Genomic DNA, 23,129 nt, shown 5'->3' on the forward strand with positions numbered 1-23,129 from the left:
TACACCACACACCTCCATATACTTGGACCTGGGGGGACCTTGTGAGTCCCTCCCAACTCAGGATATTCTAGGATTCTATGATACTCACTGGCAGAGGAACCGGGAGAAAAGGTCAGCTGTGACTCAGAAAAAGGAGGGAAGGGAGTAAATTGCAAAAAGGTGCATTGGAAGCTAATATGCCTCTTGCACTTTTAGCTGGAGAGTAGGAAAAGCCCCTATGCACACAGACACAACGTACATTTTTTATGAATCGGGCCTTTAGTTTTAATTGCTTCTTACTATATAGGCCAATTAAGGATGAGTTGGCAGGATGAGGATCTTTCCCAGCTCATCTGAAGCTGGGAGAGGTGGAGTTTGCTTTGCTGGAGGCTCCCATTCACACGCCTGGCCAAAAAAATGTGAATGTCATTAAGCACCTCTAGTAAAAATGCTCATTTTTTATAGGTAGAGAAGTAAAAGCAGGAGACCAAAAAGCTTCCATTTGACCCCATCTCTCACTTTCAAATAAAATCAATTACAGCATCTCTACTTGTCTGAGCTTTCAAAGATAAATACAAATAAATACAGATCCAGAATTACACCTAGAGAAAATCTTAGGTACTCACGTCCTCCGAGAGTTCCCCTCCTTTTATCTATGATTGATCCTCTTCACCTTCAGACTGTATCAAGGTCAGAGCTTAGTTAAGAATTCCCTTTAAAATATATTATAGACACTTTTCAATACACGCTGTGCATTTCTCAATGCACGGGGTGATTACAGAATCACAACCCCAAAGCACATTAATTGTAGGAGCAATCAGCCTAAGTGGGGAGTATGTAGAGCTCACAGATGTCGTACGGGTAAAGAAGCATCTTCCAGACTAAGGAACCATTTTTTGTTGCAGGGAGTTCCTGGTCCCATTTCTAATGGACTGACGAATACTGTGACTGGAATCACTGTGGGTTATCTTAACAAAAAACAACATTTTGCACAAGAGGGAAGATTAAAATGCACGTTTAAGCCAAATTAGAGCATATGGAGCAAGTGTTCGGCACTGCACTGGAGGGAATAAAGGTATCTTGCCTGCTGCTGGGTGGGGTTTTTTAATCTGAATTTTCCAGAAATGGGGAGTAAAAGAGCTTTACAATCCCTTCTAGTCTCCATATCTATGCATCTAAGAGCCTAAAGAGCTTAAAGCCTGATTTTCCAAAACATCTACAGCTCCCCAGGAAATCAAGGTGAATGGCGTGGGTGGCACCTCCAAAGCAGGCCCCAGGTCTGATCCAGCCCACTGCTCTGCTGCTGCATTCCCTTAGGAATGACAAAGAAAATGAAAACCTGATAAAGAAAATGAAAACCTGGCAGAAGTGAACTGTGTGATCCTAAAACTAGAAAAAAAACCCAAAAATTAAAAAAAAAACCTTTCCGCTCATGATAAACATTATAATGAAGCGTCTAATTTTCCTAATGAAAGAATTAACTATCAAGATAAAAGTAAAATGATTTATTAGATTTTCAAACATCATAGAAACGAAATAGTAAATCAGTCCAGGCAGTAATTATTCCATCTCAACTTGAAGCCATTAACTCTTTGCCAGCTGTAAAGACATCCTAACAACTCTTTTTAATTCCATAAGCCTATGGAATAGCCTTATATAATCCAGTACTAAACAATAATTACTATTGACTCGAACAAGTGGTGAAATCTTTTCTTCAAAGTGTGCCTGAAGACATGAGGAGAGGATGCCCAAGAACCTGTCGGCAGGGGCTAAAATGCTCTTCAAAAAAAACCCCGAGGATTACAAACTTTTGAAACTTTAAGGAGGGCACCTGGTCAATGCCAGATCTGCTCCCCGTCCCTCCCACCTCTGTCCCCCTGCACTCATCCTGTCCTGGCAAAAATCAACCTGCTGTGTCCACCGTGATTTTAAATCCTGCAGTTCCCCATCATCTTCCCTCTTATTTAAGCACAGAATATACTGCTTGATGCTGCACAAAGTGTGTGTGTCCCTGCCTTTTTTTCTCTCACTAATGTCTCTTTTCATGATCTGCAGTAAGGATCATTAAATCTGTGAAGAATGGAAATTTCAGTGTTTGTATATCGTCAGTTATTACCTTTTATTTCTAAGCTGTGTATTTGGAAGAGGAGGAAAGACTTAATGCCTTTATTTGCTGCGGAGCAAATGTCCAAGGATACTGCAGAAAGCAGTTTATCCCTACATAATTTTAGATGCTGAAACTAGAAGGTGCTCAAAGACCTTTCACTTGCTATTCCCTCGGCATGCTGTGCATCCCCTAGCACCCACTGTCACTTCCCACCCATTGCAACCCCAATGTTTGGGGGCAGATGGGCAATTTTTTTGCATTTATCCTGATCACTCTCATCTGTGCCAACAGTGATGGAGGCACTTAAAAAGGCAAAAATCAGGCAAGTCCCGTTGCTGTGGCAGACAAGCCTCTCCACCTACACCTTCATGCCAGGGAAAATTCCAGCAATGCTGCCTCTTGGTGCTCCGATGCAACCAAACAAGGGAATCATGGTGAAGTAAAATGGACACAAAAGGCACAAATAATAATAATAATAATAATAAAAAAAAGAAATCTGCATGCAGTAACATCTAAAGGCAACAACATGTTAAGCACAGAGACTGTAAAGCCCTCTTGACTGGCTTAGGAAATTCAGGCACAAATGAAATCCAGGAGGCAGCCTAAACACTGCCCTCACAATATTTAAGCCAATGAATGTAAAAAGAGGAATTGGAATATCAAAAATAATTACGTGAAAATAACAGTGCTTATTTTCCCAAGAGCTTGCCCACCTGCAAGTTCTCTTTTTGCCTATGTAATCCTGCATTTGTCTGAGCAAACTGCCCGAGAGGGATTAAAGCAGGACTCGGTGTGCTTGTGCCAGGGCTCAAATTCAGCCTGCAAGTCTCAGAGACCCCTGAATTATTATGGGAATTAATCAAGGGAAGAGTAGGAATTCAGCCCCTAAATGTTCATCCTTTGGTGACTTCAAGTTACATTTAACATCATTATTTTACATCAAGCTCCTGAAAATTATTTAATTTTTTTCTCTGTTCCATGCCAAGGTCTTAATCTTTACTGCACTGGCAGTGAGAACGTTTTAAAGAATCATTTCCCGAGACACATTTAATACATTTCCAGTAAATTGTACATAAACCTGTCCAGCTGGCTGGGTCATTCCATCAGCGACACACCCACTGAGTGCAGGATGCCACCTGAGATTTACCTCAATGCTTTCAAAAACAAAACCATGATGGGATAAAGCTTTGCTAATGTGTGAGTGCGACGGGGAATACGATGATAACTGCCCACCAGGGAGCACAGGGATCTTTTTTAGGTTTGTTATGGGAAAGATTACACAGAGGATTAGACAAAGGGTTTTCAAGATCAGCACTGAAATTACGCCGACTTTAGGAAAGGCAGCATTAAAATGCTGGTTGACTATTTAAAACCACCCCTTAAGAAACAGACGGTAAAGTTTATCAAGTGTTTTTTGAGCTGCGTCCCGTGCTGTTTTCAGAGACTGCTCAACATGTTTGGGAATGCAAACAGAAGTTTTCACAGGATGAGGGGTCTGAGCAGGATCTGCCATGTCAGAAGCAAAATACCAACAGCCGCTTTCCTCACAGGCAGCTCTGCTGAAATTACACCAATAAAGAATGCTTAAGATGAACATCTTTAATGGATTCTGGTGTGGATGTGTTTGCTAATTCCAAGCTGGGGGGAAGGAAAAAAATAGATATTTTCACTTTTTACAAGCTATTTCTGATAAAGAGTGCAGAGGAGGCAAAATGCTGAGGAAAGATATCCCTCAGAAGCCAGCTCAGGCTAAGGTGCAACACAGCAGGCTGGTTTTAACCCAAGTAAAAGAACAACAAAATTAAGAAAGAAGTGACTTGTTAATGGTACAAACACAGCCCTTTCCTGCAGGTGATCTTGTACCCCTACCAGGAATGTCACCAACAGGGTATTAAGGGTGGCCCCAGTGACTCTCCACGGGGACCCCACATGTCCCAGTAGGAGAAGGAATTTTGGAGCAGAATGCGGGTCCTTCTCAATGACAGTTGTGGCTGCCTGACTCGGTGCCACCGGAGCCCTGACTGAGAAGCTGGGTGACCAGTTATGGCCCAGTCCCCTCCCTCTGTCCCCACCACCACCTGCAGCTCCCTCCCCGCCTCGTGCAGTTCTCAGAAGTTGAGACGCTCCGGCACCGCTGTTCATCGCCGCCGTTTAAGTGAATTTAATAAAATTATTTTTCTAAACTGTTTTAGATGCCATATCTATAATCCATAAAATTTATTGTACCTTTATGTAGAATTATACTGGAGTTGAATATATAAATCAATTTATAAGGTCTAATGACATACAAACGCTTAAAAACTAAAGGCGATGTAGTAAATTCAAATTACCATTACAAATGTAAGCTTTGTAGTCAGTGTGTGACCCGCTAAGGATTATATTTAACTCCCCTGAGAGTGGTTTATCATAAAACTTTATACTTTTATTACAGTGAATTATTAACTCCTCCATGATGTGAGTCATTCCATGCTCTGACTATAGCTTTTTTAATGACACTATAATAGACATCTTGCTAATAGCAGTAGGATTGCTACCTCTGAGGTTAGAAAAAATAAAAAAGGCCAAAAAAGAGGAAGAAAAGAAGTGAAAAGAAAAGATATGTGGGACAAAGAGGTGAAAATGCATTTCCCAAGAGAGTAAAAAAAAAAAAATAAGGACCTGTAAGAAGTTCCATCCAAGGTTGAACTGTGTGGAGGTCCTTACAATCTTCTGACCATGTGGAGAACTCAGAAGCTTAACAGGCTGGTATCTGAAATAACCAAAGTGGTTTACCATTAGAAGATATAAAAGCCTGGATTATTATGATTATTTTTTGGTTTTATATGGAGAAGAATTCTTTTTCCTCCTGATGCTACAGTTTAATCAAGTGACTTTAAGCCCTCTTTATACAAATTACTTGAAAATCACTCCTTCTTCCAAGGAAGCTTCCGCAGACTTTTGCCAATCAACATTTGCAATATCTGTATTTCCAGACCTTCCCTCAGCTGCTGGACTGGTCCAAAACCCTGGGAAATTTCTGACCTCCGCGACAGGACAATGCCAGACTCATGGGAAGTCCAGGGTTGACTTTCTTATCAGAAAAACAAATCCAGGAGAGGTGTTTCACTTCATCTCTTTTTTTTTGTGTTCTATTTCAAATTTCAAAACAGGTCTGTCCAGCCAGGAAATGTCACCAGGCTACGTGAATTTCTCTCTCCAAAAACCAAGCTCTGCTCCAGTTCCATTTCCAACAAAATTGACTGGTTTCAAGATAAAACTAACATTGATTCTAACCAGATTTCCACATTTTGCAAGCACAAAGAATTTTTCCATATGGCTGAATATGATTTTAAAATGGCGTGCACACATTTTTCCGTAAGAGAATTTTACCAAAAAGTGACTAACTACAACCTGAAGCATGCCAAGTCACGTGATATTACACAAAAATGAACCTGTGGATATTTTTAAATGATCCTCATAAAAAGTAAAAATAGAAAATTCCCAGCTTCTGTATCTTCAAGATTTTTTAAATATTTGTTATAACTGAAACACAGTCCAAAAAAATCAAGGCGACAGGCTTCTTATTTCCTCATGATACTCATTAATCCCTTTATAGTGCTCCTTTGTTAGCAGCATGACCACAGAGCTACTAAAAAACAGCAGGAAAATTAAAACTGGCAAAAGAGGGGTCAAGTCTACCCGCACAGCCTAAAAAAAAAACCCAACAGAATGGGCTGAAACAGTGGTAATACATTACAAGTCCTCTGGAAATTCAGGAGCAGCTCAGAGCTGCCTATATGACCATCTTCCATTTAATGAGTACACTTGTGGCTGCTACTTTTAAATAATTGCATTTGTTTCTCTTTTGGATGGAGGCAACTGTTACCACTGTGGTTTTTGGACATGCACTCAAGAAACATTAAAAGGACGAGACATGTACTTGAGGAACATTAAAAGGACCTTACACAAGGTTTTGCAGTAGTGCAAGACAGCATGGGGAGAATAACCTACCCAAAATTAGGTCCTGCCACAAAAACTTGCTTAATTTATCTGTTTTTCCTAGAAACAACCTTGATTTTCAGCCTTGCCATGGCTGCAGTGAGGGCTTTCGAGGCAGAGCAGTTGTAGCTACAAACCCTTTTATATTGGGTAGAGTTGAAGGTGAGAGAGGCAAAGCCTTTTTAATTGAGGAAACTATTAGTATTCCTAAGCCCAGAATGGATTATACAAGAGCAGGAGAACTGGCTGTTTAAAGAACTCTGTTTTGATGAATTTACACCGACCTGTATTTGCATTCCCAGAAAAGACTTGATGTTTAGGCCTGAGTAGAAGGATTGCATTGCTGCTTAGACCCAGAAGAGATTTACCAAAACTCTGTGTGCTTTTAAGGAGCCACTTTCTGCTCAGCAATTACTGCTCAGCCCCAGTTCTACGCCAGCAAGAACAGGCTGCACCCTTTGTAACAGTGGCACATGTCCCTCCTCCTGCATGGATCTTCCCACCACCAAACGAGAAATTTGTCAAAGCCTGGTGATAATTAAAAAAACAAACAAACCAACCTACCCCTCTGCTCAGTGCCACTCCAGCAGGAGTTTCTGGGACAGAGCTGAAATAAAGGGAAGCAATTACACATGCAGACTCAGCCTGTGGAAAAGCAAAAAGCCTGCTGTTGCGACACCATGAAACACTCTCTCTTTACACAGGTTTTATGGGGCAGTTTAGTGCCGTGCTCCTGTTTGGGTTTTTTGTGTCTCCAGTCTTTCTTTGTCAGCATTTATTTATTTAACTATAAAGTCTCCATTGAGGCTCAGGTTTGTTTACAAGTGGTTCCCAGCCCAGAAAGCAATTAAACATTACATTTACTAAAGCTCTGTAATGTTGCAAGGGTCAGCCACAGCGATACCAGAAGAAACCCACGTGGCCACTGTGGATGTCACCCTTTCAGAGGCATGGCCAGGACATGGCACCGAAAAGTGCCCCATTTCCTGGAGACAGCCCTGCTGAAGGCAGGTCCTGTTTGTTCATCATAAAACCTGGTAATTAACCCAGTTCATCCCCTGTAAGTACACTGACCCTGGATCTAGTCCTGAGCACCTCACCAGATAAACCCCTGTTTGCCTTCAAGGTGAAGGAGAAACACACACACAGAGAACAGAGCTATATTTTTTTTTTGGCTCTTCCTCAGTCAACAGAGAATAAAGGGACACAACAAACTTGGGGCAAACTAATGACCCACCTACCCTCCACTACACTCAGTTTCAAGGTCATAAATAAACTCCTTCATGGCACCTGCCTGAGTCTGTAACAGCTGAAAACTCAGGGGAGATCAGGTCTCTTCCATCTACACAAGATTTACTTTGAGTTGTAAACATATTCAGATATCAGCATTCCTACTCATTTTACAGGTGGTTAGAAGAACAGGAATAAACTGTGCCATGAAGGATGGCACAGATGGCTGCCACATTCTCCTTTCAGTGATTAGGCAGAGGCTGGTTTGCAGCAGGCTTCAGTGGGGTACCCTGAGGCAGCCTGCCTCTTATATGCTTAATGTTAGCTAAGATAAATCAGAGATTTATATTTCGTTATCCTCTACTGCAAAAGGTCCAGTTCAGGGGGGGCACCTCTGAAGTTCATGGTGGCAAACCAAAGAAATCACAGCCAAGAGTTCCTGTGCTACATTTAGGTGGTTGGCCCAAGCAAGAGGCCTTTTAAGGAGCCTTGGGGGACAAGGCAATTTCTTCCATGAAACCACAGGAAACAGTGGGGCCAGGCAGGCCAGCACCCTACAAGATGCTACAAGTGCTCCCACTGAACACACAGGCTCAGGGTTGACTCCTTCTTCACCACCCACAGCTGCTGGACCCTCCTGACATCCCTCGTGCAGAAAACGGACCAAAAACTCCACAAAGTCCCTGCCCTGCCATACACATCGTGCCAATACAGAGTTTATCAAGACCACAAGAATTTGGGACTTCAGTGATAACACTCTTCCTGACAGCCAAGTCTTGCCAACGTGCTCCTCTGTCACAACAGTGGCACTGCACATTACTGAGCAAATTGCCAGCTTTATGCTTTAACAGCCACGGGTGCAGCAACTTGATCAAGGTCCAGAGTTTCCTAAGCTGTAAGTCTGAACTCTTACCTTGGTGCATTTTAATTCTCAGCTCTGATGGCTGCTCCTCAGTAACTGATGCTTTTCTTGTTTTATTTTTGACATCTAAATGTCCTTGTCTCTGAGAAGGAGATGAAAGAAAAAAATTAAGAGGTACAGTGAGTGATTTCACATTCAAATAAGAGAGGTGCTGTACTTCAGGAAGTTATAAGCACCTGCAAACAGGAGTTTATAATGAAAATGCCTTTTCAACCATAACTATAGCACTGTAGTAGTAATGCTATAATACAATAAACCATCCTATTAAATCTAAAGAGTTAGATTTAATAAGACAGTGGTTTTATATTAAATAAATGTGAAATTATTATTAAAAACATTTTTACTGAGATTTAACAACTCTGTCTTACAGTTGCTGCCTTATTACACCCAAATAAAACACATGTACAAGAACATGTATTTAAACCATTGCATAAAGCACACCAAAAAAAAAAGTTACAAATGGATTATTAAAATCTGGAAGGAACACAGGCTTCAAAAGGTGAAGTTCACACCTTTGGGTTAGCAAGAAAAAAAACTACCCTAAGTGACAAAAGTTGCATGCTCCTATGGCACCAAAATCCTTGAGAACATTCGAGACTGGGGTTTTTTTGTTTGTTTATTTATTTGTTTTTAAGTTTGTAAATTCAAGTTAAATCAAGGTGGCTGAGAAAAGGGATTGACCTTAAGCTCTATTTCTGGCCAGCAAGAGATGGAGGAAATGTTGCAGCAGGCAAGCAAAAATGCATTGTTGACAAATGACTCCATTTATAGTCCAGATTTCGGACACCTTGTCCTTAGTCACCAGTGACATCTAATTTGTCCCTAAAAAAACTAGCCCTTACATCTTTGTTACTTTAGGCTTTAGGTTAAGACGTGTGGATGTCCCTCATAAATCTGATCTCCTATAGGGCCTGTCTTCTTCCAGTAGCTTCCCAATTGAGGAAAAAAACAACAACAAAATCCAAACCCCACCACTACCCTTTCTTTTCCTTCCTGTTCCAAAGACCTCATCAGGAATGAAGAAATTGTCCTAAATTTAGACATGTTAATCCCACGGTGTTTGTGTGAAATAGGTTAGTCAGACTGAGAACAAAAGGGAGGGAGCAGAAAGCTATAAAAAGCAAATGAAGGAGAGGAAAAAAAATATATCTACTGTACTTCACTGGCCAGAATCACTGTGGGTATACACCATACAGGGACATCCGTCAGCACCAATCAATACGTGTGGTGTTAGTCATGGATGATAAATTTGAAAGGGATTATAACTGTAAACAGTGATCAATAGAGACTTGCTGGAGGAGACAGAGAGGAAAAAACAACCTTAAAATGTTACACGGTTAATAAAGTAAGGGGTCAGTCTTAAACAAAACTCCAGTGAGACCCACTTATTTCAGAGGTATTTCTACAAGGAGAGGGGGAGGGAAAAAAAGCCCTACCGATTTTCATAAAGCAATTGCTACTAAAAGGGCACATTATTAATTTACGGCGTATTTGCTGATCCCTCTGTTTCAAAGTCACATCTTCCATTAATGTTTGGTTGGAGATGTTTTGCTGGATATAAGCTGGCATCCCCGAGACCCCCAGAGAGAAGCTTGCTTTCCTCCTTGCTCTGCCTCCCCCTACTCCCCCCCCCCCCACCTCCCCGCTTCCCTACCACTGACTTCACTATGGGCACATGAGTGATCAGAGCATTCACAACGGTGACATTCCCCTCCACAAACAAATTCATCCAGGGCTTCAAGTAAAAAATGCAGAGAGCCTCTGCTGCTCACCCACAGATGAATGGAACTATCCGTCTTGTCACCAGGGGTCGTAGCAAGAGGTTACTGCGAGTATATACCTTGGCTTCTGTGCTGACGTTTGCAAGCAGCTCCCTTGCAAAAAATAAAATAAAATAAAATAAAAAATCCTGCCATATCAAGCACTTATCCAGTCCCTCTAGAACCCTTCTCAGATCATGTCTTTCCACACCTTTGGAGTCACAGCTCCAGGCTTGACATATATATTTTTTTTCTGCTGACCTTTTAGCGTCCTTTCTGCCACAGTGTGTAAACCATAAGCTGATATATGAAGGCAATTTTTAGTGGTGCCACTTGTATCTGAGTGATTGCACACGCTTTACGTTTCTGGCCTGCCACCCTTCCACCTTTTGAAGATCTCTCTATTTCTTTTAAAGGAACTGCAACAGAGGTGAAAGGAAGTTTAACTGCTTCAAGACTTTGATGGCCCAAGAGCACCTGTTTTGGGTTTTCAAGAAGATGCGCTGCAGATTGGCTGACCAGTGCTTATGCTCAAACACTAAATCTTTCTTTTCTTGTATATAGACCTGCAGGGGTTGAAGGAGGGGAGAGGAAAGGCTGTGTAAAGCATTTTCCCAAATTTAAGCTGGCAGAGATCAGTGATCACAGCAGGGCAGCTTTGCAAATATGTTACCAATAAGCTCCAAAGATCTGGAGTTGCAGCCGCAGGGACTGCGGCTTACAGGGCACGGGGCCTCTGAAGATTTTCATCGCGGGAACAGGGAGATTCCAAATCTTCCCCGGGAAGATTTGCAGCAGACGGCTTCACAGAGTCATTTTTTTGTTGCCTCTCTGCCTCTCCCTACCCCGGTCACAGAGTTGGCGGCGAATCGCTCAGGAGAGCACAAACAACGGAGGTGGCGTCAACCATTCCTTACAGATTTGCAGCACACCACAGTGGTAAAATCCCACACAGCCAGGGGTACACACACTTGCATTATAATATTGCAACAGTCCCTTCCTAATTCACTGGGTAACTAGAAAAGCAACAGCAATGGAATAGCAAGCCAAGGAGGACCACCTTGAGGCCAAGATGACCCTCTCCGGGACCATGGCTGTCTCCCCCCAAAGCAACAGATGCACCATCTTGCAAATGTGGTACCTCAAAACCACACAGCATCCTAAAACATCCTAAAAGCAACCCAATTTCAGGTGTTAGGATAGATACACCTCAGAGCCTGCAGCACCCTTGTCACCAGCTACAGTTGCAAGAACAGAGGAGTTAACTGCAGCTATTGAACTCATTACATCCCAAATCAACAGCAAAACTAAGAAAAGTCCATTTTTATCCTCGCATCTCCTGTTCAAGAAATGGTTACCTCGTGGGAGATGGGATAAGAAGCTGGCAGAGTATTTGGGAAGTCTAAGTGTATTCAGGAGATGAGGGAGATTTGGAGAAGGGATGAAGATGGTACCACCAAAGGGATGTTGAGACTTTGGGAAGGGAACACAAAGGTTGAAAATTGTTATGAGGGAGCAGTTCAACAGAGCAAACCCAGAGCCTTGTCTGAATCCCATGGACACACAGTACCTATACAGCAGGGAGGATTTGGTGTAGGGTAAAGGTACAGAGTTAATGCCAAAAATCTATTACTTTTTAGCAGCTGAAGCAGAGGACCACATGGCTGCCTCCGAGTGGGGATGGGAGGTTTCCAACCAAGTGAGTCGCTGCGTAGTTGCCATGGGCACAATTTGTGCTCAAGCTGTGCGCAGAGGCCAGGATTTGGCTTGGAGCCCCTGGGTTAAACATTACCTTTACAACACTTTGTCGGTGCCTTTCCTGGGCATAGGGATGATGGGACAAAATTCTGAGGGAGTACCCAACTGGTCACCAGGAGAGATCCCCCTGAGTACCCTTGTGGCGCCTCATGTGTGTTACACACACCGTAGTAAGGACGGGAGGAGAAACCACCGACAGAAAGCTGTGACTCTGTCCTCCTTGGGTCTGATCCAAAGAGTGCTTTCATCACACAGCCATTGATTTAAGAGTCAGTATGAGCCCTCTCTTCCAACAAGAGCTGGATTCCCAGCTGCCCTTTTTCCAAATCCTGGCCTGGGCATAAAAGGAGTGTAAATAATTTTAATTTCAGAGAGGGCTCCAATTGTCCTGTATTTTTATGCCGGGACACTACGAGTAGCCTCTCCTGTGTGGGGCTGGGAAACATCACCCACCTCACCTCCAAGGGCCCTTCCTCCCGCTCCCAGGCATCCCCCAGTACAGCCTGGGTTAGCACAGGGGCAAAGCCCTGGGGGCCAGGCAGGCATAAAGCTGCGGTTCCTGCGGAAGGTTGCAGACTCGCACTAGTGGTCTAGTGACCCTGATGATATTGATGACAATTAGTAGACAGAGATTAAAATGGAAATGAGGGAAGGATTCGTCTGTCACTTTATCCATCAGCTGTAGCTTGCCCCAGGCAAGAGACACACACTGGGCTTTTTGTTTTGTTGTTATTCCCTTGTTCAGCTCAGTTGGTTTCAGTAGTTTGCTCGGTTATTACTAATTTTTTCTTAAAACTGCTATAAAAAAGAGTTTTTCTCAAATACCCGCCACCGACAACTCACAGCACCGAGCGTGCAAACCATCCCTGGATGTGCCTGCTCTTGCTGCCTGCCAGATGCTGGGGGTGTTGAAGGGCTCTGCTTTCTTCTTCCTCGTTCAGTAGTTTCTGTTTCTTTTGTTATTTTAATACCTGGGAAAGCAATTGAACTGCTGGGCTAGAGCCTGAAGGTGTCTGTTTAACTACAGCCCCGCTAACAGCAAAGGCAGTAATAAGTTATTGTGTGGTCCCGATGTTCAGGCTGGATGTAAGTTGATGGGGAGGGGAAGGTGAGGTGTCCCCTCGGTGACACCTGTCCCATCCGCCCTCCTTCTCACAAGACTGCGAATTGCCATTTCCTGCAACTGCAGGACACATCCCCTGAATTTTTCCTGAAATTAATTTCTAAATCTGATGATAACTCCTGTGTTCATCTTCAGGGACACAGGGAGGTTCTGTTTAATCCTAAAATGTCATAACTTGGGGGAGAGAGAATTCTTGTGCAGCTATTACAAAACTGTGGTCCACAACTACCAGACCATTTTGGTTCAGTAGTCCACCCAACAGAAAAAAAAAAAAAAAAAAAAAAAAAACATTAAAACAAGCTCCTGAAGCTCTTACATGGCCTCTAACACGGATCTGCCTTCACAGCACCAACACTTCCATCCCACTTTCTTGTCCACTCTTGTTGTATCTCCCCTGACAGAACATATCTCCCAGGATGCACCTTTGCCACTTTTATTATCAACACCACACACTTCAGTGTTGTGTATACCCTAAATGTGACAAATAACAAGCAAACAACACAGACAGAGCTGCCCTCCCCCTGAAAAAAAAACAGATTCAGTATTCATAAAGTATTAGAGAGCAGGCTCACATCTGCCACAGTCTTTTCATGGCTTCTGCTGTCACCAGCTCTGCTGATTTGCTCCCGGGAAAAGCCTGGGCACAGGCATGGCAGGAGCCAAGGAGCAGAGCTCGGGTCCCCCCCTGTCACCAGTGCTGCCCCCACTCCATGTCCCCAAGGGACAGAGGCAAATAAATGGAAAAGATGCCTCTGCTGCCGTCGGGGCACTGGCACAGAGGGAGCTCCTTCCACTTAGCACAGTCAGCAGCGATTAAGGGTTCGCTCCTTAAGCTTAAAAAGACCATGCTGTGGTCCTGATCCTGCGATGAGATGGAGGAATGGTTGTCATTCATGCAATTTCACTGTGGATCTTAAAAGAAATTGTTGGAAATCTGCGATTTCCCAATGGGAATGCAATCGCTGTTATAAACTGAAATCTTGCTGGAAAGAGGGACTGGGGTAAGGCTCGATGCAGCAGGTATTCTGATACACCACGAGAGGAGTAGGAATGATTTCTACCTCCATCCCCACATTTCCCAGTTGGGACTAAACCTGAACAACCTGATTTATTACACCTGCTTTTCACGTGGTTAGCTGCAAATGTTTCTCAGGTTTCTACTGCTGTTGATGGACTACTGACTAATCAAAAAGTCAGGAGTGCAAATTTGCAGTACTGGCTGCTAGCCAGTTTGCCCATAAAAGGTTTCCAAATGGTCATTGAGCCCTTAACCCTGATGAAAACAGCAACAAAGACACTGCCCCAAGCTCCTGCTCCTGCCACAGTCTCCCTCTTGCTTTGTTACACGCAAACATCTCTGGGTATTTTTTTTTTAAAGAATACGATTCCAGAACATGCAGTAGAGAGGCCCTTCTACTCATTAAAAGCTACATGTGGGTGTGAGTTATTTTATATCCTCCTCAGAAATTATCAGACCACCTCAGAAAATGATTAGTTTTCACATAAGGTGCCAGATCCTCTGGCCCATTTAGGCTGCTTTATGCCACTTTGATGGCTCAGCTCAGCCCTAAATAAAACAGGCTTAATTATCCTTAGGATTTCTCCTGCCTTGGGAAATCTCCAGGTAATGTGGAAATGCCACAGGGACTCCTCCACCACCACAGCTATTAGCAGCAGAGCGCAGTGGCGGGGATATCCCCACGCCCCATTGATTTCCTGCTGCCGTGGCTGTGGGCATCTGGCACAGATGAGGGCCACCCTCAGGCTAATGCTGTTTATGCCAAGGAAAGGCCTGTGAGTGGGATGGCCTCAGGACTACTGCCTGAAAATAACCTTGTGAGGCTGAGCCTAAATCAAACATGAAATACTTATGGCTTGGTTGGAATGCCCTCGCTCTTGCAGGAATACAAGGGACACAAAGATGCCCACAGCCTCTGAATAGGCATCTCCTCCCAGAAAAAGAGCCATGCTGGACATTGCCACCCAGAGCAGTCCCAGTCTGAAGGGATGCCAAGCCCAGGGTGGCTCCTCTTACACAGAGGTTGCACGGGAGGACTCCCTTGTCCCCGTGAGCCAGTCAGCAGGGGTCCCCTGCAGACACAGTAGACAAAAGAAAGGTCTTCCAGGGTGAATTTCAGCTCATCCTAAAGAGGATACCTGGAGGTGGCCAGCAGAAACACCACCAATACACAGAAGTGGGTGACCAGCTCACAGGTTTCTGTTGTAGTCATTGGGTATTTGGGGCAGGATGGGTGGATTTGCAGATCTGTCACCTGTGTATGTAGCAAAGACACAGAACAGGAAAGGATGGACTCACACAGGGGCACTGAACACAGCACACAGCACGGGGCCAGATCTCCTCAGCAGAAATCCACAGCCTCTTCTCAGCACACACCCCAGGCAGTTCACTTCCATCACAAAGCCAGCACAGGGTTATTTGGGAGCTCACGTTTCACTCGCCTTTGTCTGTCTGCCTTCCTGAATCTGCAAACACCACTGCCGTAGAGCAGATCTGTGTCACATCCAGAAAGCCAGAATTTCTGCATCATGCTTAAAGGAAAGCTGAGATTTTGACAAAACTGATGGGCAAGCTCCCCTCGCACTTAGAGAAAGTTTCTTATGCACCACGGGCGAGTGGGCGAGGGAATTTGTTGAGACCTGTCGTAGCACCAACAAGAACTAAAAAATCTTGCAGCAGCTACTGCCATCTGAGCCTGTCAAATTCCACTGCAAACAATATGTCACTCTGCTGGGGAGGCGGCGAACAATCTGAGGGTGAGAAAAAGGGACGTCTGAAGTATCCAAAAAACTCACTCCAAAGGTTTTAAAAAAGAAGAGAGCCCATCCATGCACACGCACATGCACGCACACGCACGCACGCGGTGCCTCTGCCCAGCAGGCACTCGCTGGAGAACTGGTGCTTCCAGATTTTCATCAGTTGGTTTTTGAAGTATTCTCAAGCCCCTTGGTTCCTGCAGAGTGGGATAATGTCGATTGTGGCACCCCTTTTTTAAATTCATGGCCAGAGAGCGCAAATGCTGGTGGAATAGACAGGCTGCCCATTCCTGCTGCCTACCTTTCAGCCAACGTGCAGGATAACTGGCTTTAAAAGTGTTTTCTGACCAAACACTGGTTTAACTGGACTCAGTATTGCACACTGGCAGAGGTAATGCCGTTTGCTTTGCACCCTCTGGGAGAATCTGGAGTGTTTCAAAACAGTTGAGAAGAATGGGGAGGAATGGGAACCTCAGAGCACCAGCCAACAGCCTCATGCTCCAGGGGCATTTTCCTCTTCTTTCAAACTCTTTCTCCCCCATGTGTTGCCTTCCACACTTCTTTGCTGCCCCGCCATATGCACTTATTCCCAAAAAGCTGAAGCTCGTGAGCAATAACCCTTCTGTGGAGGTACCCAGGAATGATGCCAGGGTTGCAGAGGAGAGAAGGGAAGTCCCCTTTCACTGGCCTCTCACCAAGGGATTATTAGCCAGGAGGATTTTCAAAGGGTCTTCCACTCTTTCCAATCAGAATGTTAATGGTTTTCCATTAACCAGATTTTAATATCCCAGTGTTTCTCCCTACATCAGTGCCTTGCAAAAGATACCATGCTAAAGGATATATTTTGGAACATATTCCCAAGAAACACAAAGCTGACAGTTCCCATCTGCTTTACGAATTGGCCCTTCCAGCAAAGGAAAATCCACAGGCAAGGGAATACGACTTCTGACTTAAGTGCACTGCTCTATATAAAATTTAGGGGGAGGAGGGTGATATCTCTCCCATGATATCTGTTAACATTGTCTCTAGGAAGGAAGAGGCAAGCAACACAATCATACAACAGCTTTGCCAAAGTGAGAGAGAAATACCCTGGAAAACATGCATTGAATTAAAACCTAAAAGTCTAAGAAGAAAGTAGAAAATTAGAAACCTGTGGCCATTGAAAAACAGAACAGAAACAAAACAGATCAACAACTCAGAGAGCAAAACAGCATACAAATTGGAACAATCAATATGAATAACAAGAAAACCAAAGCTACGGATCAAAACCTAAAGCACACTCTCTAAGTCTAAAATAACCACATTTCTCTCTGAAATGCAAGGCCAAAGCTGCTTCTTAAGGACAAATCATTGATACTAATTATCTGCACAGGTTTGGAGAGCAAAAGCAGAAACCTCAAGTTCTTTCAAGGGAGATGGATAGTGGAAAAGGACATCTTTTCCTTGCCGTGTCAAAATTTTTCTTAACCCCCCAACTGTTTCATAGCCAGCAATTGTTTCATAAGCACAAACAGAGTCAAAACCACGGTCCAATTCAGCAGCAAAACACCTGAGCTGTAGTGCTGACTTCTCAGAATAAAATCACTCAAAAATTACACATTTGAAAATTATAAGAAACCCCCTGAAAACATTCAGCTAATGAAACCAAACCTTTTGCTATGAACACTATATGTCTGAGCACACCAGACCTTCCTAGCCCGTAACAAGATTCCCACTTTCTCAGACAAGCGCAAAACCACCTTCTGTGTCGCCTATTTTAGTCACAGAAGCACCTCTCCTCCCTTGTCAGGTACCATCTCACAGCCCCGTGGAGTCTTATTAACTTTCTACCTTTTGTGCTCCTCGCTGTTCAAAGATTTCTAAAACTGCACACCAGAAGGAATTGCAGGGAAACTTGTCAAGGCCGATCGGTCTAAAGTTGGACCTATCAACTGTGATTTGCTTTAGGAACAAACACAAGCAATAGCCTCTTGCCCCTTTTCTCTGACTGTCAGCAAAGAAAGGGGAATCTCTGAAAACGATCTAAACCCCATTTTCCCAAGCACCAGTTAGCCCAAGAACGACTACATTGAACTTTCAATTTAATACCCCCAAAATTGCTATATTTTTTCCTTGTTTCATATAAATCCGATTTGTCCAGATATATTTCAGGTTTTCACAGGTTGATTGAGGTATGGTTTAAAAGAAATATGATCCTCTGCCTTTTCAAAGGGATGGATATTTTTATACTGAGATATATTCCCCACAGCACCGGTCCAAACACAATCATCACTTAGAAAGAGAAAGCAACGTGCACTCGGGAGGAGTAGAGGTGTCTACCTGGCTCACAAGCATCTGTGAGCAGCACCCTGAGAATAAAACCGTGTTCAGCCCCTGGGACTTCCTCAGCCTGTGTGCCTCTGGCTGCAGCAAAGGGATTACTGGTCACACCTCTTCCTGCTGTGCCTAACCCTGGAGGCTTTGCCTGCAGGCATCACTGATGCAGACCAGATTAAAAAAAATATATAGGTAGGGACACAATAAGAAAAAAAAAAGTGTGAAAATAAAAAATAAAGAAAAAAAAAAGAGAGAGAGAGAGAAGTGGATATACAGGAAAAGAAGGCGCAGGGCACCTTGAGACTGGCCGTGCCCCAGGACACCAGTGGGTGCCCCAGCCATCCAGCTAAGGGCAGCAGTTTTCATGTCACCCTGCCAAGCGCCTACTGGAAAGGCAGGCAGTGCAGAAAGGAATCCTATTAGGGAACAGGATGCCAAGCAGTTGTCTTTTTCCCTGTTTGTAATACGCCCTTACCCTTGCGCCGGCATTTCAAGGAGCCTGTGCGCCACGCCTGGATGTAGAGCCCAAACTCTGCTGCTCCTGTGGGTCTGTCAGGCTCATCCTAAAAGGCACGTAGGCAAGTCGGAGCCAGGTGAGGAGAAAGGACTCCCTGGTGCTTGCCTGATCCGTATCATTTCACACCGCACAGGAAACTCGGTCGAAAAGGCAGAGCTCAGCATCAGAAAGGCGCAATCCTGAGCTCTGAATGGGCACCACTGCAGTCCTTCACCAGGGTGGGACCCCCACAAACAGCCACTTATGGGCGAGTTAGCTGCTTTAACGATCCCATTAAACGAAGCACAATTAGAGTTAACTTGGCCCTTTGTAATGTATTTGTCACCGGTCCCATTCCCTTTAGGCTGTTGTAGCTGGCGACAGCTCGATTTACCACTTCAAGGGAGCTCCTGGGAAGTCATCTGCCGGGCTAACTGTGGGGGAACGGCCTTTCAAAGGGACAGATGCAAAAATCATTCGTTTTCCTTCAACATTCCTGCGGTGAATAACTTGGTAAGGGCCACTTCAGTTTGACATGGTAAGCTCCATGTCTCCTCCTGCCTCAGGAGGTCTAAACAGGGGTGTTTCAGAGGAGACAGCACAGGCTCTAGATTAAAAACCTTGATGAGCCATATGCCTGATCCTGCTGATTACTGAGTTTGGCCATAGGACAGAGGATGTGGGACCTTCAAACAGGCTAGATAAGAGATGCCTACTTAGTGGTTTTTTTCATGTTAGGGGCTCCTGTCTCAAATCCTTGGGTTTTCTAATCAGTCAGACTTGACCGACCTGCCACTGAGGGGGGCGGGCTGGCACTACGTATCTCCCCTTAATCTACCCATCAGTTGCCAGGTAAACTCTGGAGAAGGCAAAGAGAACCAGCCAACAGAGAGATTTCAGAGCGAACCTGAAGAGAAGGCATCTGAGAAACTCCCATTTTCAAGGACAGGAAGGCAAGGCTGGTTGGCAGCGTGAGCGTGGCTCTGAGCTGGAGCGCACGGGCTCCATTTTCTCACCTTCTGAAAAGATTTCTTCAGAGCGATGTGCAAGTGGCAATGAAGCTAAAAGAAACAAAACCGTGGTTTGGAAGTGCAATCACAGATGTAACAAAGAACAAAGTATAGCAGTTCTGAACAATCTTCCTTAAGAAACATAGCTACTCCCTGCGGGAAAGCATGAAAATGGTCTCACAGGGACTAGACAAGGCAGAAAATTGGGGAAATATTTACCCACTGGTTTGGAAGATTACGAGAAGGACCAAGACAAGATTGTAGGAATAGACAGCGAGTGCATCCCTGTCAAGGAAGTTGTAGGAAATATCTCTGCAGAGGTAGTTGGCCAAATTGAGCAGAAGCCAATGTATATATGAGATCTTACAAGGCTCCTCCTGCCCTATGATCAGAAAATTCTGCATGTGTAATCGCTGCCTGGGCAAATGGTGTGAGGGGTTTGGTTGTAGTTCTAAAACGTGTTTTTGATAACAAAATTGCAAAAGCATCCACTTACACAAAAGGATGAAATGATTTAATCGCTTATACACTTCTGCTAGAGGTCGGATAATAAACGAGAGGAATTAGAATTGCTGATTTATGGGCATAAATTTGACTTGGTTGATATTACTGGGAAAACTCACATGATCAGAACGTAAACATGAACAGTTACAAGCCAACTCAGAGGGCTCAAGCGAGCAAAAAAGAAAGGGTGTAGTACACTGCCTCGAAAATCTCATGACCTCTGCAAGTCTGTGCAAATCAGACGTAAAAGATTTCGACTGCTGGTAGATCTGTGTTCTTACAAACACACTCGAAGGCCGTGAGCTACTTGGTGCCTGCTACACACCACCAAAACGGCGTAAAAAACAGGATGACCAGCTTCTTTAAAGACTTATTTATCATGTGTTGATAAAAAAAGCTGTGTTAACATATGGGACTTCAATCTGAATGGCATATGCTGGTGTTCTCAGGCTACCAGCACTAAAAAGTCCTCAGAATTTCAAAAATTACAGGCAGCCAATTTCTTAACTCAACCCAGCTTGGGGTAGACTCCCTAATGACAGATCCAGAGGAACTGATCCCAGATGTTAAAAATTAATGGTTACTCAAATGCCAGTGATCATGACTCGATCATATTTGTTGTCAATATATAGAATCGAGTCCAAAGTAACGTGTGTGTTTATGGATGTTCTGGTCTGTACATTCACATAACTGCTGTTGGACAAAAATCGTTTTCCCAACACTGAAATAATTATGAGCAGTATCAGCTAGAGAGGAGCCTTTTCATGGTAATCGGAAGAGTCTTAGGAATACAGTCGTAGATTTCAAAGGCCACAATTGCACAACCGAGACAGAAACTGACAGTATTTAAAAATTACTTTCAGTTTAAAAGTAGACACAGAACGAAAACACATTTGTTTCAACACAAAGCGCTAATGATACAAAGGAAAACTGATAATAACAATTATAAACCAAAAGCTAATAGCTGTAGGAAGTTGACAAAGGGAGCCAGAAAGGGAAAAAAGAGAAATCAATGGGGAGAGGGTATTTGGGACTTTTAAAAGCATATTGAGAACAAAAATGTTGTCATCTGTTACTGGAGAAAAATAGTAGAAATGTAATAATAATTAGGAAAACACATAAGAATTCAATGCATACCTGTCTTCCATATTTGGGAAATAGATTTTATATGCATATTGTCTCAAAATAATGAATCACACTCAATCTCAGCAATGACTCAAAGGACTTTAAAACAGCATCTAGAAAAGATAGATATTTTGAAGTCAGTCAGTTGGAAAATGTGCAAAGAATGGGCATAGAGGCTCTCCACCCCACAGGGACATGATGGGACTTACAGTACTCTGGAAAACCAAAGTAAAGTAGCACTTCTCCAAAATTTAAAACAAGCAGAGGGGGTCCTCCAGGTACTGCAGGGACTGTCAGTCGGATCTTAGGTAAGGCAATGGACAGCTGACCCAAAAATTATGTATTACAATACAAAAGGAGCAAATACAAATATCTTCCAGCAGCGTGGATTTACAGGAAATAGATTTTCATCAGGATTTTTTTTAACTGAGGGCACAGATCGGGTTGATAAGGGTGATAATGTCGGTATGCTGCACTTATGTTTGTAAGGCATGTGATCAGATTCTCCACACTGTTTTGACTCAGTAGGTAGAATGATATAAACTAAACAAGGCACAAATTAAAATGGATTAAAACTGGCACCTTAGATTGAAAAATGTAACCGTGAATAGAAGTCTGAAAATTGAGTAGGAATAGTTTTAACTGGGCCAGCAGCACCAGTCCTCAGTCTCACACTATTTAACATAATAAATCAATGATTGAAAAAAAAAACAGAATGAAATCATTATTAATAAAGTCTGCAGGTGACAGGGAGACTGCAGGAGAGCTCGATCAAAGAGCACATAAAGCATGCTGAACCACTTGGCAAACTGAAACAAATGATATGCACCTAGACAAAACACTGTCATCCAGCCAGGAACCAAGAGGGACCCACCACCCCTACCCCAAACCACGCCGAAATGATGGTTATATCAGCTGATCATAAAACCTCTGCTCACAGCCACAAAGCCCAGCACAGACCTCAGGTACACAGAGAAGAGTTTCAAGGAAGAATAGAGACGTTATCCTGCCTGTGCCTTTGGCAAAGGTGCAACTGCTACAGGAATACAGAGACAGCCCCGGAGGCAAAAGTTCAAGCAGGAAATTGGTTAATTGTAAAGGATTCAAAGAGGAACAAGAATGGGGAAAGCACTAGAAAACATGCCTTATCATGAACAACTCACAGCCCTGTGTCCCTTCAGCTTATCAAAGAAAAGGTGACGGAGGGTCTCGATCACAGTTTATGGTGGCACAGGTCACAAAAAAATAAATACAATGGGACACTTCCTTCTGGGAGACAAAGTTGTCAAAAGACTCCATGCTGGAAGCCGCAGTCAGAGAAAGCACAACTTGGGCAGAGAGCTAATTTATCACTGAAACTATTTACTGAAGGGATTGTGGTGCATTTTACAGCATGGGAAAGCTCAAAAACTGCAACTGGTTTGCATTTTAAAAAGATACATAAAATGGGATAAATGCGCTCATAGGCTTCTGACATGTCTCTTTCTCTTCCACAGTTGATGATTCACATCTCCTAACTTTTTTTCTGGAGTCCTCCCCATGTTTCACACATAATATTTGCCAGAATATTTAGCTCCTCCTTCTCTATTTTCCTTCCCACCTTCTCACCTAAAAGCTGCAAAACATATTTATTTGGTTGCTGCCATGTAGACTACCATGTATTTCACATGCCTGCAGCACTAATGTTCAGAGACAGATTTCACTTATTTCTGTTCTTCAGAATAAATGGTGAGAAATAGCTAATTTGCTACATCACAACATTTTAGGAGGTGAAGATGACGGAAAAAAACGTACCAGCTGTCTGGAAAGTTAGGGTATAAATCCAGTCTTCTAATTATTAAGGGGCGTGTTTAAACACAAGTGCTTAAATTTAAGCATGTGGATATATCTTAGCCAGATCAGGGACTGCAAATTGGGAGGGGTTACCACTCTTACTTACAACAAGCCATAATTTCCAAATTCAAAATTTTTTTCCCAAAGAACAGCTAATACCTATTTTGCATACATGTAACGAAACAGCCTTTTGCAGCTACCTCCCGGAAAACG

General features: G+C 43.5%; 1 long non-coding RNA gene across 1 annotated transcript in view; it reads right to left on the bottom strand.

Annotated features, from left to right (window-relative positions):
• The window catches only part of LOC127473362 (uncharacterized), a 277,370-nt gene extending 267,309 nt beyond the window's left edge, over positions 1-10,061 (bottom strand). The window contains exons 1-4 of the long non-coding RNA XR_007905379.1: positions 9,989-10,061; positions 8,208-8,298; positions 6,629-6,671; positions 4,745-4,835 (exon numbers count right to left, since the gene is read on the bottom strand). This is a non-coding gene — a long non-coding RNA (uncharacterized LOC127473362). The remainder of the gene's footprint in view (positions 1-4,744; positions 4,836-6,628; positions 6,672-8,207; positions 8,299-9,988) is intronic.
• Positions 10,062-23,129: the final 13,068 nt, after the last annotated feature.

The sequence above is a fragment of the Manacus candei genome, unplaced genomic scaffold, assembly GCF_025592945.1.
Source record: "Manacus candei isolate 608988 ecotype Guabito, Panama unplaced genomic scaffold, ASM2559294v1 h1tg000035l, whole genome shotgun sequence".
Classification (NCBI taxonomy): Eukaryota; Metazoa; Chordata; class Aves; order Passeriformes; family Pipridae; genus Manacus; species Manacus candei.